The 14,564-nt window shown below is 42.1% G+C and overlaps 2 long non-coding RNA genes across 3 annotated transcripts in view; one reads left to right on the forward strand and one right to left on the reverse strand.

Annotated features, from left to right (window-relative positions):
- Positions 1 to 14,564, reverse strand: part of LOC102452409 (uncharacterized) — a 190,042-nt gene that overhangs the window by 132,039 nt on the left and 43,439 nt on the right. Inside the window, exon 1 of one of the 2 annotated variants that reach the window (XR_012896347.1) lies at positions 310 to 593. The exons of the other annotated variant lie outside the window; for it this stretch is intronic. This is a non-coding gene — a long non-coding RNA (uncharacterized LOC102452409). Of the gene's footprint in view, positions 1 to 309; positions 594 to 14,564 lie in introns of those variants that run through there. 2 annotated transcript variants of the gene reach the window in all.
- On the forward strand, positions 520 to 12,753 carry LOC112546688 (uncharacterized). The gene is made up of 3 exons (XR_003090403.2): positions 520 to 609; positions 941 to 1,069; positions 12,522 to 12,753. It is a non-coding gene; the product is annotated as an uncharacterized LOC112546688 (long non-coding RNA).

Consider the following 14,564-nt stretch of genomic DNA (forward strand, 5'->3'; position numbering starts at 1 on the left):
CCTTGCATCTCTCTAGGGACATCCCTGAAAACAGGATTTAAAATAGAACTAGAAACATTCATGGAGGATAGGGCCATCAATGGCTATTAGCCAGAATGGGTACGGATGGTGACCTTAGACTCTGTCAGAAACTGGGAATGAAAAGTGACAAAGGATGGATCACTTGATGATTCCCTGTTCTGTTCATTCCCTCTGGGGCACCTGGCACTGGCCACTGTCAGAAGACAGGACACTGGGCTAGATGAACCTTTGGTCTGACCCAAAATGGCTATTATCTTCTTACCAATAGATTTACACTAAAATACAAACCTGAGTTGTTAGAAAACTTGAAGGGGAGGTAATTGGTAACCCAGTAGCTGAGTTCAATGAAGCCAGGGATGGGGATCCTACACGGAAAGATGAAATCAACTCAGGCTATTACAAGTCACATTTTTGTCCCTCCCCTGGGACAACCCAGTTCTTCAGAACTCGTACCAACCCATGAGCTGGTACATAGCAACAATTGCCACGGCAACAGGATTCAGAGCCCACCCTGATCAGAGCTGCATTTCAGACAAATAAGAAGGTGAATAAAACTTCATGCCTGGAACCTATTACCGATGAGCACAGGTAAAAAAGCTGGATGGACCGTGCTGAGCTACTCTGAAACCTACACAACAAACAAAGCAAAAATGCTTTTCCTTGCATTAATTACACGCACACAAAAACTTCTCTGCTGTGAACACTTTTGATTTTGGCATTGAAAATGTTACCGAAAACATTCTATACAGTTCATGTGAGGCTTGAATTTTTCCTATAATGTTTATCTCTTTTCTTAATGGCCTTTGAACTTTCAGGAAGGGACTTTGAAGACATGGCATAAAACAGGGTGGGGTTTTTTTAAATTCATTATCCTCTCTTTGATGATCTTGTTACTTTTTAATAACTGCATCCTCCGCAGGATGTGGAAGCCAGAAGATCTAAAAGCGATACTGACAAGAAAGACTGGAAAAGTCACAGCTTGGCCAACTTGTTTGTCAATGATTTGCTTGAGGAGAATAGGACCTCCCTTAGTCTTCACTATCCAAAGGTACCTTCTTGTTTCTTATAGGAGGGTTGGGAAATTAGGCTCAATCTGTTGCTGCTGCTTTGAGGACACTCCAGAAGAGCAAGGTACAGGGACCAAAGCACAGCAGGACCCAGGAAGGATGTCAAAGCAGAGGGGAGCCAACAGCCTCCGCGGGCCCCTGGACAAGGCGGGGGGTGGTAGCTCCATTCTCCCGGAAGGGGTAGGGCCTCAGGTGTAAGGCATGAGGGTGGGGCAGCCCAGCCCTCTATACCCTACCCCCCGGTCCTCAGAGCCGCATGGAGCAAGCAACTCTGGACACCACCACTGCTGCAGAGCCCCACTGCAACTGCCCCCTTTCCTCCCTACCCACCCATGAGCCTGCCAGCCCAGCAGATGCCCCCCCCCCCATCCCCACCTGGCCTATACTCACAAGCAGAAATTATCTGATTCCTTCAACAGCTTCCAGTATCTTTTGAGGGAGGGTTCCCTTTTACTCCCTCCCCCCCAGCCTTTGCAATATTCAGGATTTAGTAATTCCCCTTCTTTTGTCTCCTCCCTCTTTCATTCAAAAGTTTCTGAACTCAAAGTTAACAGAAGCAGGGGCAGGGCATATGTACACACTCAATACCCACCTTTAAAATACAGTCTTTAAAAACAAATGGATGAAATCAACAAGTAAAATGCTAGAGGTGCACCGCAATCCAAAGTAAGGTAGCTTATTACAAGTTACTTGCAAATTGTATAGCTTATTTCATGTTAATTTTGAAATAGCTTATTTCATCATGTGGCGCTGTCTACTCAGCGCCAAATTTCAAAATAAAATGCTATTCTGAAATGTCCCTTACTCCTCGTACAATGAGGTTTACAGGGATGTCAGAATAGCGATCCCAAAATAACGGGCTTGCTGTGAAGATGCGGGATAGCTATTTCGGGATACTCCGGTATCCAGAGAGAGCACTGCAGTGTAGACGTAGCCTAGGAGCAGTTTACAGATGGAGATGGATTAGTCATGTCAGTTAACTTATTTTTAGTCAGGTCGTATTTTCAGAATTGTTCTGAGTTAACTCTGCTCCTATCAAAAGCAGTGTCCGAACTCCCATTTTGCTGGCAGCAGTTTTAACACTGACCTGGAAGGGTGAAATCCTTCCTAAGCACAAATTCAGTAGTCACTGTACCACCACGTGTACTGGTCCACCTTGTCAGATGTCCTGTATTAAGTGCAACCAAGCCCTGATGCTTCAGAGGGGGGAAAAAAAGAAAACAACCACCCATAATTCCTAAGGCCAGTTATACATCAGAGAAAACAAAAAATCTTCCTGAAGCCTGCAGGTGTCCAGCTGAAACCCTGAAATGCCGTCTCAAGCAACACACAGAAGGCAACAGAAGGCAGAATAATGGGGTCTTGCAATCCACCTAAGACTAAAAGCATCATCTCCATCAAAAACTCTCAGTCCATTGATCCAGAGAGCTTGGAGCCCCATGTGTGTGTACAATTTTGGTAGCACTATCAGCTCAGATGTAACATAGGCTAAGAACTTTAATTCAGAAGTAGTCTCTTGCCTAATCCCCAGTTGTACCATTTGGTAACAAGTCTCCCAGACTTGTCCCTTTATAGAGTGTAGCGCCTGGCACAGAGGCTAATTCACACTCCAGTAAAAGGAGATGTTTATTTAAATAAAATCACATGGCAATTGTCACTGCAGTCAAAAGAACTAAAGTTAGAAACATTCCTCTGATTACAGCACTTCCTGACTCTCACAGAGACTTGGCCTGGTGCAGAGGAATGAAAACAAAAAACTGACTTGATAAATGGGAGGAATGCAAAGAAGCAAAAGAGGGGGGTTGATTTGTGACTTTCACCAAAGATATAAGGAGAGGAGGAGGTTGTTTTTTCAGGTGTCCTCTCTGTTACTGTTTTCTCAAGAACAGGAAAGGCCCAGTGATCTTCAAATGCTTTTGGATGTTAAAAGGTTCCTGCATCCTCTCTCATCTTCATCCTTCTGTATTCACTGAACTTGCTACAAAACAAGTCAAAGCAGATCAAATTCTCTTTGGCATATGGAGAAGGGAGAAAGATCATCAAGTTTCATTGGTCAAATAGGATGTTATATTGCCCCAGTCTTCTTGAATGAGCTTTTTAACTGGCAGGTAATGGAATGCAGGCTACATCAAAATTGCATTTGCTGTCAAATGGAAGCATTAATTCTTTCCCTTGCCAGTATTTGGATCAATGTTATATGAAACAGCGTTGCACAAATTCCGGAGAGTTATGACCCCAAATTGGTTCAGAACTTCCATCTAACCCTGGGAGCCAATTGCCTGCTTACTTGGGATGTTTTAAACTAGACTGGTGGATAAAACACTAAGAACAATCCTGCAGGAGGGACCAGATGGCCTAATAAGGTCACTTTTTCATATCCCATTCCCATGTTTCTGCATGAAGAGTAGATATAACATCTAACCAGGATATGAAACTAGTGATTTTACTTGTTACAAAATAATGCTGCTACGTTACAACACTGAAGTAAGAGAGGCAGGAGGGAATGGAAGAGGGAAACAAGGGGAGGAGTGATAAGGATTTTTACCAGCTTAATTCTATTTAACATTTCTTAGCAGAACCTTAAGGCTTAAAAGCCCTCATCTTTGCATCGAATTTTGCTCCCAGAAATGATTACAGGCACAACTTTGCAGTGCAGATAATTGCGAGTGCATTTAGTGCTTAGCACAATCAAATGCATGGGAGCCAAAAGTTATTTTAGGTGCAAAATTAGAACAGACTTGGAAAAATCAGATGCAAAAAGTATGATTGTCCCTTACTCGCCTCTTCTCAAGTTCTGCAGCTGTCTTGTTTTAGAAATCAGAGGAATGACGTAAACATTTACTATGTCCTTGACTTCAAACTCCTCTGATTGTGATGCAAGAATGCAGTTTTAGGCCTGTGGTATATAAATCTTTATGTTTAAAGGGGCTATTCAACCTATGTAATGAAACCTAAGTCTGGTACTAAACACAGGTTCCTAAAGTCCGGATTGCCCCGGAATATCCTGTGTCACAGCTCATTTGGAACAGGCAGTATCCCGTCACACTGTTTTGTCTTCAGTAGTCCAATATCAAAGGGTCAGCCAATGAATTCCTGTGATCATTGGCTGTGGGTTTGGTTACTGTCCCCTCCCACACTCACCTACTACAATTATGATTTGCCCTGTTGCCAAACATGGGACACTACAAACCTTTATTAAATACATAAAAAAATGAACACCCTACATCCCTCAAAACTCAGGGTTTTGCCTTGAAGTCCAGTCAAGGAAGAGAACAGTAAGACTATACTTGATGTATGGAAGAAGTTGAAAAATACACATCACAATACAAATTCTTTAGATCCAGTAGAATTGGTCTGTTCTAGCAATTTTTTTTTTACATTAAAGCTCTTTTCTTTCAAACTAAAAGATTTGAAGATGAAACTGAAGCCTATGTTGGCTTGCTTTAATTTTTACCCTTCCACTTGGTTTATTTCCGAATTCAGATTCAGACATTTCCACTGCTGAATTGTTTTTGTAGAACGGGTCTTCATGGCATAAAGCCGATGGTCAGAACCTCTCAACTTTATTTAACCCTAGAGTAGGGAATTGCATTAAATCATCGCTAGAGAACCTCATAGTGATGGAGAAACAGATGTTCAGCTACAAGATAAGCCGTAAATAAATCTTCAGTGTTTATTAGTGGTTGAGTGTTTATTAAAATGCTGACCAGTGAGAGGAATTTAGAGGCAATAACCCTGAAACCAACTTAAGGAATTTTTAAACAAAGTAAAAACAAAATGTTAGTAATTTCTTTTTACTTACATTACTGCCTAGTTTCTTTTCATTGTGAAGTTCTGAGTTCCAGAAAGTGAAAGCAGATAGGACTAGCAGAATCAGGAATTATGCAAACTTCCACCGTGCAGCTTTGTTAATGCACTTCAACTTTTACACACAGGATGATTTACAGCTTTATGCCTCTGTAGGAAAAGGTCTACACAATTCCATTGGGATTAAACAAATAAGGCTCTGTAGATTAAATTACTCTAAAAACTATAGAATTAAGAAAACAAAATCTTTTCTATGTGTTATTTAAATCATCCTTATAAAAAAACCTGTTCCTGGATGGCCTAAAAAAACCAAAAGAAGAGTTATTTTCTGTTCACCAGCGTTAAACTGTGAAGAAGTCTGCTAAGCAGGGCCAGATTAAGGCATGGGCTAGACGGGCACCTGCCTGGGGCGCCAACCTTTGGGGGGCACCTGATGGTAGCTGAAAGGGGCACACAGCGCCCTTTATAGCTGCTATCAGGTACCGCATGCCCGGCTCCCGGATCGCAGGATGCAACAGCTCCCAGCAGCCGCCCTGCAGCGGCCGTCCAGGGCGGGGGCTGCGTTAACCCCCACAGCCCCGGCCAGCAGCGCCCTTCCCCCTGCGACCGCAGGGCCCTGCACGGCCAGGCTCGGCCCGCCCTGGGTGGCCCCGGGCTGCGCGCCAGCAGCGGTAGCCAGGCTGGGCTGAGCTGGGCACGTGTGTTCTGCCGCCACCAATTCTGCATGCCCTCTCCTACGCGCCGGGCAGGGCCAGGGCCGCGCATGCGCCCTCCCCCATCATGAAGGAAAATGAAAGGAAGTCCATCTTAGGCAATTCTTTTCAGCTGGATAGTCACTGTGAAATTATTGGGAAATAATCTCTTATTGCTGTATTTTAGTCGCTGATCTGGTCCAGTGGCAGGAGGCCACAGTGGACACATCAGACTATTGTTACCCATCTCAGACTATAGACCAGAGTTTGAAGGCAGATCCTCTGCCTTGCTGTATCTCTCCCACACACTGCTGATGCTACTGAGAAGCCTCACTCACTATCAGTCTGTTGGCTATCGCAAGAGCTCCAGCTGCAGGAGAATATTTCCCAAAACAGAAGCTCTATTACAAGGGGGAAGCATGTTTTTGGCAAAACACTGCTTAGTAGCCTAATGCCAGATTTGGAAAAGGTGTTTAGGCAACCACAGAGAGACACCCAATGGGATTTTCACAAGCACCTAGGTGCCAACTTTTGTGGTGCCCAGGTGTTTGTGAAAATCCCACTGGGCATCTGTCCCCATCTTCTGGGCCCTAAAGCTTTTTTAAAATCTGGCACCATGCTCTTTATTATCCTTTGCTATTTTCTTGTATTACTTTTTGTTTCTTTGCTATTTCAGATGTCTGGCTCTCGTGGTTAGAGCTTATTACCTTTTCAGGCCTTCTCGCTTTACAGAGGTGTGTCCTGAGGATACTTACTAACAGAGTGACAGGAAAGGAGGAAACTGACACGTCATTAGGGGACATAAGACTGCTCATGGCACCAAGCAGCGATATTTCCAACAAAACCAACTCCTCCGTGAATGAGGTCAAATTCAAATCTCTAACTGACGGCTGCAGTTCACAACTGTTTCACAGACCTACTTACAATAAGCCAACAGCCAACATTTTGATTCTTTGCGTTGAAAAGATGCGCAGGAGCCTTCACAATGAAATGGTTAGGAGAAAAACAGACCTTATACAATTAAATAAGGAGTGTTGGCATGTGTGTAAATATGGTGAACTCAAAAACAGAAAAAATAAAACCTTTAAAAACTTCCCTCTCAAAGGAAAACAGCAGTGCCCTGAGATACAGAGCACCTGAGTCTGCTCTCCTGCTGACGTGAGTCACCCTATGCCCTGGGGCACGCCACATAATTTCACAGAGCTTCAATTAACATTTGTGAAGTGCTTTGAAATCCTCAAATGAAAATGCTATTTAAAGTTCAGCGTATTCTCTCCTCTCACTCAAAATTTACATGGTTTGTGGGGTGAAAGGGCAGAGGTCTTGGATAAGGGAGTGGAGAGTATGGATTGAAAAGATTAGAATTCTTGAACTTAAATTGGAGAATTGGTCTGAAATCTACAAACTGAAATGTATTGATGACAGGTACAAAGTACCACAGTGAAGAAGGGAAAAAAATCAAACACAGCTACATAGTGGGCAATAACTGGCTAGGCAGTAGTATTGTTGAAAAGGCTCTGAGGTTATAGTGGATCACAAATTTAGTATGAACCAACATAGTGATCCAGTTACTAAAAAACCCAAACAAACCTAATACTTTAGGTTGTATTAATAGGAAGCATCTAAGACAAAGTTTAAAAAACAACAAATAGCCTAGCAAGCACCTTGTCAGTCTTTAAGTCTTGTTAGTCTAGTTGTTGTTTTAGTCTTGTTAGTCTATTCGTTGTTTTTTAAGTTTTTCCAGTTACAGACTGACTTGTCTACCCCTCTGAAGCTTTAAGACATTAAGTTGTGGGATCTAATGGTCCCACTCTTCATTTGGCGAGGTCTCAGCAGGAGAACTGCATCCAATTCTAGGTACCACAATTTAGGAAAGACACAAACACTGAATTCTGGGAAAGCTTGAATTTGGATCAGAGCTTCACGGCTGCCCATTAGGTCATAACAGGCTGAAACAAACCCCAGAGCCAAACAACACAGCACTGTTTTTACTATTAAATGCGTATAAGGCCATTTGGCTGTTAAAACATAGGACATCTACACACAACTGTCCAAGTGGTTTACAAGCATATTTTGTATCACCTGGTTGCAATACCATCTTCAAGCCAGCTGAAAGAAGCGGTGCTGTCTACCATAGTTTTTCCCCAGTGTGGACTAGCAGTAATTCAGCAAATTCTTCTGACTTGTCACCACACCACAAAACATCACATTTGGAATCTACCCAAAAGGTCTGTGTTGCAACACCTTTTGCCTACTGTAACAGGATGCCACTCTATGCAAAACCCTGAGGAATGTGGTAGACAGGAAGAGCTAGAAATGCTATTTAAAGCCATTTAAACCCTGGCCTTTTCATTTGCAGGGTAGTTCACACAGCTGTTTCAGTCAACACCCTGCAAATTAGTCATCCTTATCTGCCTCCTCCCCTTCCCCCATTGCAACCTAACCAGGTGCAGATCAGCAGCTCTGGTGTCATTCGGCTGCACAAGTGCAGCCATATGTTTGAGCTGGCTCCTGGGTCAGTCCCAACTGTTCAAAGGGCGCACTCAGAGGACACCAGGTCAAGTAAGAGTGGCAGAAACATCTGGGATTTCTGAGCAAGTAGAAAAATATAGATCTGTCAGCCTGAAACAACACTTTACTGCACTGCCATCTCTGTGTACAAAACCTTGTAAAACCTCTGACAGAACCAAGTCAGGGGTCAGATATAATCAGCCATGTTTTCTTAAAGACACATAATTGTTTTTGAGGGGCAATGGGAGCCCATGGATCCATTTACCAAATCTGGCAAACGATTGACCTATGTGGAAAGCCGTGTTGTATTCAAATGGTTACTATTTGCTGCATATCCAGAAGATTCCAAGGTGTCACTAAAGGGTTTCTGTTTTCATGTAACATTTTTAACCAGTGCTAACCTGGGGTTGCCTCATCTCCAAAAAGATATCTTGGCATTGGAAAAAGTTCAGAAAAAGGCAAGAAAAATGATTAGGCATTTGGAATGGCTGTCATCTCAGGAGGGATTAATAAAACTGGAGCTTTTCAGCTTAGAAAAGAGGAGACTAAGGGGTGATATGAGGCCGGTCTATAAAATCATGACCAGTGTGGAGGAAGTCGATAAGGAAAAATTATTTACTTGTTCCCATAACACAAGAAGTAGGATTGAACTAATAGGTAGCAGATTTAAAACAGACAAAAAGGAAGTATTTCTTCACACAATCCATAGGCTGACCATGCAACTCCTTGCCAGAGGATGTTGGGAAGGCCAGGACCTCAACAGGATTCAAAAAAGAATTAAATTCATGGAGGATAGGTCCATCAATGGCTGTTAGACAGGATGGGTAAGAACGGTGCCTGTGGCCTCTGTGGCTTTGTCTACACTGCCTGCCTTTGCCAGCAGAGAGTATGCAAATGAAGCGCTGATTAGCATTTTGTCACGCTTCATTTGCATAATCTAGTCAAGCTGGGGTTTTACGCAAAAAGGAAACATCCACACTGTTTGTTTTTGCGCAAAACCAGCTCAAATAGAGTATGCAAATGAAGCATGACAAAATGCTAATCAGCGCTTCATTTGCATACTCTGCAGGCAAAAGCTGGCAGTGTAGACATAGTCTGTTTGTCAGAGGATGGGAATGGATGACAGGGGAGAGATTACTTGATGATTACCTGTTCTGTTCATGCCCTCTGAGGCATCTGTCATTGGCCACAGTTGGAAGACAGGATACTGAGCTATATGGACCCTTGGTCTGACCCAGAATGGCCATTCTTATGAATGTAGTATCCTGAGAGGTGCTAGTTGTAGAGACTGAAGGTCTGGATTTCACGGATAGCAGAGATACAACACAGGTAGCAATAATACAAGCTTCCACTGCTTTCCTCATCAGCCAACCTCGGTTCTCTTGCAGGGGTACCTACTCTTTTAGGCTGTGTCTATATTACGCATTTTCCTTAAAAATCCCACCTCTTCGGGTGGCACTGACAACTACAGTGGGAAATTTTAGGAGGGGGTAAAACGTATCCAAGACAAGGAGTCTCAATAGCTTATTCAAGCACTTCTCTCTCCGCAGCTACTGCCAACAAGGATGCTCATTTATTCTACTTGAGGAATCTTTCAAGATGTGGAGATCTGCCTCTTTTGGGAGCTGCTTTGACTGTCAAACTCATTTCACAAAGACCAAGAGATAGCAAACAGCATCCACTTTAGTCTCTGCTGACCAGGGTTACATTTGAACTTGTAAAACAACGAAGACTCCTATGGCATCGTAATAACTAACAGATTTACTTTGGCATAAGCTTTCATGGGCAAACACCCACTTCATCAGATACACTGGATGAGTCTTTGCCCATGGAAGCTTACGCCCAAATAAATCTGTTAGCATTTAGGGTACCATAGCACTCCTCGTTGTTTTTGCACTGCATTGTTTTGTCTGGAAATGAGTGACGAAGCAGGATCACGTGAGGATTATCTGTTGTGTTCCCTCCCTCTGGGGCATCTGGTATTGTCCAGCAGACAGGATACTGTGCCAGCTGGACCACAGGTCTGAACCAGTACGGACGTTCTTAAATATATAGAAACTAAGATGGCTACTCCTCCGGTATTTGAACTGGTGACTTAGAGGTGTAAAGCTCACTCTCTCTTACTACCAATCCCCTAACCCAGATGTTCCCAAATGTTTCCAATAGCATCTTAACACAGAAGGTACCTTGTGGTCATTTTCTCTCTCACTTGTGATCATACGGACCCCACTTCTTTTTCTCTCCATCATCACATGAAGTCAGGTGGAAGCTACAGTAGTGGATTACACGAAAGTAGGAGAGTAGTTCATGTACGTTTAGCTGCCTTTTTAATGAAATTTAGCAGTTGGAAGCAGTTGGCATGCCAGGACTATGTGACAATTCTCCACTGGACACATTTTGAGAACTGTTTCTCTGTCTTCCTTCATGTTATTTCATTGCTTAAATCTGAACTACTCAATAGCTGGCTACTAATTAGCAGAGATGGAAGGATGAGAAGGAATGCAATTGAAAATGATTGTGTACCAGCCACCATATTGTGTACCAGCTCTGTTAAGCAACAAGAATGATTAAAGATTGAGAGAATATGACCTATGAAGGAAGGCTGAAAGAATTGGGTTTGTTTAGTTTAGAAAAGAGAAGATTGACAGGGGACAAGATAGCAGTTTTCAGGTATCTAAAAGGGTGTCATAAGGAGGAGGGAGAAAACTTGTTCTTCCTGGCCTCTGAGGGTAGAACAAGAAGCAATGGGCTTAAACTGCAGCAAAGGAGGTTTAGGTTGGACATTAGGAAAAAGTTCCTAACTGTCAGGGTAGTCAAACACTGGAATAAATTGCCCAGGGAGGTTGTGGAGTCTCCATCTGTGGAGATATTTAAGAGTAGGTTAGATAAATGTCTATCAGGGATGGTCTAGACAGTATTTGGTCCTGCCATGAGGGCAGGGGACTGGACTCGATGACCTCTCGAGGTCCCTTCCAGTCCTAGTATTCTATGATTCTATGATATTGCAAATATCACAGATTAAAATCCAGCATATGCTACATTACCAAGAATATTGGCATTTATCTTGGTGAAATAGGGTGAGTGACCCTTACATTCACAAATGGCACAATGACAAGTAAATGAGTGCCTGCAATAGAGCAGATATGTCTTGGTTTGATGTATGGTGATTGCATTCTTGATTTGAGCCTATCTCTAGTTTCCATAGAAACATTAGGGTTTGTTTTTGTTTTTTAAGGGCCCATTCACCAAGGACATTCTGAGTGAGACAGAAAAGATTGAATCTCTTTCACATCTTGTATCTCACTATATGGAGACTGCATCATTGTGTGGTGTGGGGGTGGGGAGGTTCCACTGGATGTCTAGATGTCTCAAAGCACGTGTCAGTGATTTATCCTTCTGCTAAAGCAACAAGGAATCCTGTAGCACCTTAGAGGTTAGGGCTGTGTCTAGACTACATCCCTTTTTCGGTAAAGGGATGTAAATTAGGCACGTCAATATTGCAAATGAAGCCAGGATTTAAATATCCTGCACTTCATTTGCCTAATGGCGGCTGCTGCTTTTTTTCGAAATGGGACTTTTTTGAAAAAAAAAAAAAAAACCACGGCAGTTTAGACGGGAATCTTTTGAAAATACAACCCATTTTCGAAAGACCCTGTAAACCTCATTTTTTGAGGAGTACAGGATCTTTTGAAAAAAGGGTTTTATTTTGAAAAATTCCCATCTAAACTGCTGGGTTTGATTTTTTTTTCCCGAAAAACACCCTTTTCGAAAAAAAGCAGCAGACGCCATTATGCAAATGAAGTGCAGGATATTTAAATCCCGGCTTCATTTGCACTTTCAAAGTGCTTCATTTACATCCCTCTGCCGACAGAGGGATGTAGTCTTGATGTAGCCTTAGATTTATTAAGGCATAAGCTTTCATGACAGGAATCCTCACGGTTTTTGCAGATATGGACTAACTCCGCCACTCATCCAAGATCTTTTTGCGGAAGTTATTCTCAGATGTACATTCTGCATGAATATATATATATATATGTGTTTGAGCGACATACTTGTACAGCATACAGAGAGCACATACAGTGATATGTGCCTAGTACCAAAGACAACATGAATGTAAATACATTTTAAGCCTAATTATGGAAAGTACTTTGGCAGGAGGCAAACAGGGGTACAAAGACCTACTATTTAGATTCTTCAAGCTATGGCCTCCATTCAATACACAATCAACAATATTTAGACAGTATGGTCTAGTTCCTTCCTTCACAAGGTAACTTCCTCAGTCTGGCAGGCCTCAAACATGCAATAAAGTGACCTTATGTGTAAGGACAATGTCAAATTGAAGAAGTAGTTAAAGTGCAATCTCTCTCTGGTTCCATGTGTCTGCAAAAGTTGTTTTACTGGTTCCCTTCTGCTTTGTCTGCAGGGTAGAAGCAGCTTTCCTCTGTCTGAAAGGAAAAGTTACTGAAGCAAATCTTACAGTGCTGTCTTGGCAGGGCACCAAGTAGGCAACAGTTGGAGAGCGTTCCCTGATCCAGCCAGGCTATGTGACACACACATAAAACGTTACACAGAACAGGCTGACAAGAGGTGCGTGCACAACGCGCTAGAATAAAGCTGTAAAATGTAAAACACTAAAACTAGTGCATTTATATTTTTACATCTAAATCGGGCAGTGCACTTGAGTTTTGGTTCTCCCCAACCCCAAATCTTCCTCAGGCTTGGCCATAAGATGATGCCCTGTTTACTGACATACTTGCACTTCAGCTGTTCCAGCTTAACTAGAGTGATTTTTTTCCCATTCAAAGTGTTCCCTGTTCTGATCTACTACCCATAACATTTGGTTCCAGACCACATGGCACACTGGCTTCGAAAACTCTGGCTCTACAGCCAAATAAAAAGCTTTTTCATTTACACTCAAGTTTATATGCAGCCATTCCAGTGCTGTATTTTCATTCCTTACAGAGCCCCCACCAGAATAAAATCTTTTTAAGTGCCATTTTTCCATTTGTGGATTATCAGATGTTGGCAGCTCTTATTGCCTCTGTGGCCTCTATAAAGGTGGCAACTGGGTACCTAAAGGTAATACATAATGTTATACACAATGTGAGCCATTGAATACTACTCTTATACCTAATAATTGCCCTTTAGTGCTTTGCAGTGTTGTATAATCAATCAGCCACTGACTCATCCTCTAATTTTGAAGAGAGGTGTTTTATAAAGCCCACAATGCCACTTACAACAATGGACCCTTTCTGTTGTGGACAGGTGAAAGGCAAGGTTAAAGGAGATTGGTCATTTATTAAAATATTGTGAAATTCCACTGAGGAGACTTTGCACTATGGAAAATAAATAACTAAAAAAAAATCCTGTCCTTCTCTACCCTGCCCCCCTTCTTCCAGTTCCTGTTTGCATACAAAAAAAAGTAGAACTCCTCCATTATAAGCTGACATTTGCTTGTCCAAGATCTGGAATTTGAACATTATAATACACTGCAACTGTGTGGGGCTTTCATTGTACTTAACTTCATTATTATAAACAAGCAATGGGTCCAAGTCGCAGATCTGCAACCAGATTTAATCTCTCCTCAATGCAAAGATCAAGTTTCTGATCCAGGCCTTTCTCAGCTATAAAACAGAGTTCCGCTATTTCCCAGTTTTTTTAAATATATATTATGTGGTTGGATATGGACACACTATGCATATTGTACAAATACACACCACATATACCATAAATCAGCTAAATAATCAGAGGAGATTGCTAAAAATTAGCAAATGCCTCCTTTGCTATTCATCCAACACTAAAATCACTCAAACTTCCTGACTTGTAATTCAATGACCATATGTATATTACACCACCAATGATAAACTATGTTTAAATAATTAGTTCAACACAGTAAAACTGAGCCAGTAAGTTCTGAATAATTTACAAACTCATAGCCAGAAAAGGAGAAGATGAGACTACCAGATGAACCCAGAGATAGGAGGAAAAAAAACGACAGTATTCCATCATATTTTTCCAACTTTTAAATAGTCATTTGTTTCATGTCTCAAAGGTAATCACTGAGGTTATGTCTGCACAGCAGGGCTAAAATCAAATGAAGCTATGCAACTTCCACTATGTCAATTGCATAGCTTAAGTCGAAATAGCTTAATTCAGCTTTTGGCACGGTCTACACAGCAGGAAGTTGAAAGAATAACACTCTTCTTTTGACGTCCCTTGTTCCTCAAGAAATGAGGGTTACTATGAGCCAAAGTAAGAAGTTCTCCAGTTCGACATTATATCGAATAAAGGCTTGTAGTGTAGACAAGAACTATGTTACTTCAGATTAACATCAGTTATTCCGAAATAGCGCTGCTGTGTAGACATGCCCTGAATTTTTAGTGCAAGGCAGGTGATAGTCTGGCAAACTAGAATGGCAGAGAATATCCCACATCACTTGTGTGTCGATTGTGTTATGCAAAAAGGC

The sequence above is a fragment of the Pelodiscus sinensis genome, chromosome 17 (genome assembly GCF_049634645.1).
Source record: "Pelodiscus sinensis isolate JC-2024 chromosome 17, ASM4963464v1, whole genome shotgun sequence".
Taxonomy (NCBI): domain Eukaryota; kingdom Metazoa; phylum Chordata; order Testudines; family Trionychidae; genus Pelodiscus; species Pelodiscus sinensis.